Source organism: Anoplophora glabripennis, unplaced genomic scaffold (genome assembly GCF_000390285.2).
Source record: "Anoplophora glabripennis isolate ALB-LARVAE unplaced genomic scaffold, Agla_2.0 scaffold360, whole genome shotgun sequence".
NCBI classification, from domain to species: domain Eukaryota; kingdom Metazoa; phylum Arthropoda; class Insecta; order Coleoptera; family Cerambycidae; genus Anoplophora; species Anoplophora glabripennis.
In genome coordinates, this window is record NW_019416516.1 from 66,262 (window position 1) to 72,591 (window position 6,330).

Consider the following 6,330-nt stretch of genomic DNA (forward strand, 5'->3'; position numbering starts at 1 on the left):
CTTAAAGCCTATTTGTCTTACAGCGATAGCGAGAGTACTAAACTTCATAACGCTGGTTGGTCTCCAAAAGTACATAAATTGGGAGAAAAAATTACAGATGATGATGGAAATTTTAACGTTTGCATTCCACTTAATATGTTAATGGGCTATTTTGAAGACTATAAAAAAATTATTTTAAATATGAAACAAGAATTAGTTTTGATTCGCACTAATAATGACTTAGATGCTATCAGCGGTGCAGACGATACTGAAAAACCTAAAGTTACAATTAATAAAATTTTTTGGAGAGTTCCACACGTTTCAGTGGGCATTCCTCAACAACTGGCCCTAACAAAAATTTTAGATAAAAATACTGAAATACTGCTTCCATTTAGAAGTTGGGAACTGATTGAATATCCATCTTTAAGTGAGACGACCCAACATTCATGGTCCGTAAAAACAAGTAATAAGCTTGAAACACCCAGGCACGTAGTCGTCGCATTTCAGCATAATAGAAAACAAAAAATTACAAGTGATATGAGTTGGTTTGACAACATTAACTTGACCAATATTCGAGTATTTTTAAATAGCGAGAGATATCCATATCAAGATCTTTATTTAAATTTTAAGGCTAAGAAGCTTGCTTCTCTGTATGAGATGTTTTCAAATTTTCGAGCATCTTACTATGAAACAACGAAAGAACCTGTTTACACACCCGACGAATTTTCATCTATTTGCCCGATTGTGCATATAGATTGCTCTCGACAGAAAGAGACGGTGCAAAGTGGATCTGTTGCAATGCGGATTGAATTTGAGACAAGCGAAAACGTGGATAAAGACACTACTGCGTACTGCTTAATTTTACATGACAGATTATTCCGCTATAATCCTCTGACAAAAATTGTTAGACAGGTTTAATAACCGGTTAAACAGGTTTTATACCGTAACAACGTGTATATAAGAACAGTACACGATGATCTTCAGATATAGAAAAGCCTTGCAAGAGTTCATAGAAAAGCTTAAACAATTAAGAAGAGAAATTGATTTATATTATTTAAAAATATATGTGTTGAAACAGTTGGAAAACTTAAAAATATGACATTAGTATTAGACTTTCAAGGATTCAAAATTGAAAACAATAAATTTATCGTTAAAGAACTGGCTGCTTTTGATGGAGAGAAGATGTTTCATTACTTGTTTAAAGCACCCTTTCCGTTCAATATGTTGTCACCACAGTCTCAGAAGCGTGCGCTATGGCTGACAAAAAATCATCATGGACTCGACTGGAACGAAGGATTCGTACCATTATACAAGCTTGGAAATATTCTACAACACATGTCCAATCCAACTGATACTATTTATGTACAAGGGAAGGAGAAGGCGAAGTACATCAGGAAGTTTGTTCAAATTCCCGTAGTTGAACTACCAGAGCAACCTGCATTACAAAAAGATACACCAAAATGCTTTTATCATTGTGAAAATTACTGTATTTGTGCACTTTCAAAACGCTCTCTATCACTAGCAAAATTGTCCCAATATCTCTTCCTAGATTCATTATATGCAAACGGCCAGGCTATAAGGACGTGTATTTTATTTTCTTTATCATTAAATGTAACTTTCTCCATGGGCCACACAGCTTCTAATACTTTTGGATACAAATAAATTAATTCCATAATCATGGAGACATTTTCATTATTTCGATTATTTGACGGTTGGAGTAAATTCATTGCATTTTCAATTATATTTCCAGCTTGACTCTGCAACCCTTTTTGCACAATCATAAAGTAATTAGGGAACTGTAATCTCTCTAATATATCCAGCCGATACTCGATCATAGATACATATTCCCATAAATTGCATATAGTTTCATAGCCCAAGTATATGTAAGAATTATTTTTCAAAATCTTTACAACTCGAGAATTTTGCACTTCTACAAACTCTATACGAAATTTTTCGTCTTCTACGGGATGAATGGAAATATTGTTATAGAAGTAATTTGTTATAATTCCTTGATATGCAAGAAAACATTTCCATTCTTCTCTGTTGAACATTAAAGCATCACATTTATTTCCACTTAGTTTTACGTAGGGTTCATAATTAAAATCATATGATAATCCGATAGACACAAATTTGGTTTTTGATTTGTTTAAATGAAATTTTCTTTCACCTATAACTACACAATCATTTTTATTCTGAAATGCTGGTGGCAAGGTATTCGGTATATCGATTTTAAGATCAGGTAAATCGAAAATACTTGCCTGGTACGACATTTTAAAATAAACTAAAAATTATGTTCAATTTAAGGTCATTCGGAGCATTGTAGTTTGGGAGGGCAAAGGGTAGGAGGGTGGATTAGAACTCTCCGTCTTCTTATTGGCTGGGTTAAAAAGATGCGGGGCCAAGTGGTGGGAGGAAAGTAGTGGGAGGGGCGGATTAGAACTCTCCGTCTTCTGATTGGCTGGGCCAAACAAAGTGGTGGGGGGGTAAAATGGGGTGGGGGTGGATTAGAATTCTCCAACATACTCTACTTATGATGCTTTTAGGTTTTGGTTTTTGTGACCAGCTTTAGTCTCCTGGACAAATTTAGAGAGTTCAGAGGGTCCTTCCTCGTACAATTAATAAAAATTAAAAACTAAAGATCTCGCTTATTATTTACGTTAACGCGACCGCAGGCGCAACGCTTAACGCTTCGTTCATCATAGACTCAAGTTGCAAGTCTGTAAACAAATGATAAGCGAGTAGCATGGTGCGCGAATGCGTGATCGTCAAGTATTTTTTGACAGTGTTAATAGTATATTACATAACAAGGGCTGTAAATAGTATTTTTCACGCGAGTTTTGATATATTACGGCACGAGCACAGAGAGTGACGTAATCAAAACGAGAGTGAAAAAGGCTTTACAGCCCGAGTTTTGCACTATACTTTTTCTACGTCCACAGCTAAAAAGGTATTTTTGAAATATCCACCATTCTAAGTTTTTAGACGTTGATACCGTTCGTACCGGTCAATTAGCTCAGCGGTTGAGCGCTGGACTTGCAGTTTATATTATTGTATGAAGTGACGGCGGTTCAACTCGTGCAGACTTGATACCTCAGTTCCAGATAGGTCAATGTAAGGCTCTTTACTGTACCGTAGCAACCAATCAGGGGATACACGTACCACGTACGTAAAGACTCACTTTCCGCGCATGGATACACAGACGTTATGGGTTATTTACATTAGTGGGAGTAGGAAAAAATATTTTAGTTGCTCTTGCACCGCACCGTGCTATATTAGATGTCGTCCGTGTCCATGTAAGTGTGCTACTTGACAGAACGTGTTATACTTCATCTTGAAAATTGAAAGACATTTATTTAAACAAGTGATTGAAACTTCAACTATTTTTTCGTCTCAAAACGTACTCGTAAGTATTGCTTTCTACCTATGTATTATTAATAACGACAATATATTAGTTCTTTATTAAAATTTTAAACAACATTCATTATATCAAAAAATACAGCTCTGAAATTTGGACCATTCGTTACTGGACACCCAGTATAAGAAAATTTCTATATTTTTTGATTATCGCCTTTTAAAGCTCAACTATCGGGTGTCGTTTCTTTATTGGTCCTTGTTGATTTTCATTGGTGAATGTCTCTCTAGTTCATTTCTGCTCGATACTATCTGCAAGTTTTTTCTTCTCGTTTTTTTTAGGAATTGCATGCGTAATGGGTGACTCGAGCGATCGTCACAAAACTCCTCGAGTTTTTGCAAGTGGTGCACAAAAGAGAAAGAAGGCTGCCGAACGAGAAAAGAAAGAAGAGGAAATCCTCGCTAAAACACCAAAACTTACATCATTTTTTACGATTACGGCAAAATGCATTGCAGAAGATGTTTCCAATAATCCACTTAATGAAGAAAATGATAATAGGACAAATGCTCAAATTGCAGAATCGATAGCAGAACCAGAATTAATAATAATTGAAGAACATACAGATGTCGAATCCACATCAACGAAAATTGATGGCTTCGGCAATGATATTGGTCTCTGGCCTGATATACCCACGCACGAAATGATAGCTTTTTGGACCAATAAAGGTTCCAGTAGTCTCCAGAATTGTGACAAACACTTTTTTGAAGAATCGTCTGAACTTCAGAAAAAAACTGATTTTAGCTCCAGCCGAAAATGCTCGAAGCATCAATTTCTCCGTAAAAGTAATGAGACCTTAAATCGCTTTTGGCTTTGCTTTTCACCAACCAAGGGGAAAGTTTATTGCTATGCATGTAAATTAGTAGCTACTCAGAAAATACAACTGAGTGGAGATGGATTTAACGATTGGAAACATGCATCTGAACGTATTTTTGAACATGAAAACTCAAAAAATCACCTAAAAGCTATCAGAATTTTGGCAAAATTAGGAGTGACGCAGGGACGCATTGATCAGAGTTTAGCAAGAGAAGAAGCTGAGCAATCACAATATTGGCGACAAGTTTTGATGCGAGTCGTAAGTACAATAAAATTTATTGCAGAACGAGGATTAGCTTTTAGAGGTGATGATATATTGAAACACGCTCTAAATCAAGAAATGTTAAGCTCAATCCATTGGATTATGCGAAATCCTCAGATGCCCAGCTGTCACCGAAGGAAAAATTTCGAGTAGAAAGTTTTATTCGAGTAATTGATAAGCTTTCAGCATCTCTGAGTGATAGGATTCGAGCTTATGACGTTGTCTGCGATCGATTTGGTTTCTTCAATCATTTAGAGGATTTAAGTTTATCTGAGCTAGACAAGGCTGCCGACAAGTTAGTAGAAATTTACAACGACGATCTTGAAATTAGTCTTGGGAACGAGTTGGTCCAGTTTGTAGCCTTGATAGATGCCTTCAAGAAGGACTACAGTGCCGACAGGGAACCAAAAGAAATGTTTTTCTACAGAATTCTGGTTAATAATACCTTCGGAGCGGCATTCCCTAATATTGAAATTACTTTGAGAATGTATTTAGTGTTGATGGTTGCAAATTGCAGCGGAGAACGTTCATTTTCTAAAATGAAAATTATTAAAAATAAGCTACGTACGACGATGACGCAAAAACGTCTCCAATATCTGTCATTGCTCAGTATAGAGAGTGATTTGCTTCGAGAAATACACTTCGGAGAAATTATTAATGATTTTGTCTCTAAAAAAGCACGTAAAGTGTCTTTCACTTAAATATAGTGCGCCTTGTAATTGCAATAAATATTTTTAACTTAATAGTAGAAGTTTGTTGTAAAAATAAAATTATCGAAAGATATTTATTAATTGAAAGGGCCTCCACTTTCTTCATTGCCCCGGGCCCTGACATCCCTGAATCCGGCCCTGGTAGTCACGACTGACTAGTTGATACAAACGTTGAAAAGGTATCTTAGGGTTGCAGTCGGAATAATTTGAAATAGCCAAAAATAAAAATAAACACTCTTCGTTATATCGTCGAGCTTTCGGAAATGTTTATTTCCTTTTTCAAGACACCTGTAATAGATTGATGTTACAAAAACAAATACATTAATTGTTATACAATACTTACGAACATGAGATTAGTTTAAAAAGAGGCTTCATTACACACAATAAAAACATATAAAACTTCAAACAATTAAAATTAGAATGTATGTGGGCAGATATAACGGCTGAAATTGTTTTATATCTGTCCACATGCATTTTGATGAGGTAAAACTCATGAAGAAAACTGTAAATTAAAATAAAATATCAACGAAAACTGTGTGTGTGTGTGACTAGTGATATGGCTTTGGACGTACCAATTAGCCAGAGCTTCGTGTTTTTCTGATGAGATCTATTTATTTATTATTATTTTTATTATTATTGTTATTGTTATTGTTATTATTATTGTCATTGTCATTGTTATTGTTATTGTTATTGTTATTGTTATTGTTATTGTTCTTGTTATTGTTCTTGTTCTTGTTCTTGTTATTGTTCTTGTTATTGTTCTTGTTATTGTTCTTGTTATTGTTCTTGTTATTGTTCTTGTTATTGTTCTTGTTTCATTATCTTTATCATTATTATTATTATTATTATTATTATTATTATTATTATTATTATTATTTTGGAATACCTTTTACAACACAGGATATTGCGGAAGTTTCATCTAACACCACCACACACAAAAAAAAGTTGTCTGAAATGTACATACGACACATGATTTCCGATGTATTTTCGCCTGCTGAACACGAATCCGGAGTCAGAATTGCTCCATCACCCTTCAATTTTCAGCAAAACGCTGAAGAATCTTCTAAAAAATGAAAATGTTCCCTAATGATAGATCTTATAGATGGGTAACGTTCGTTATGAGCAATAGAAAGTTTCCTAAAATTTTTGCCCGC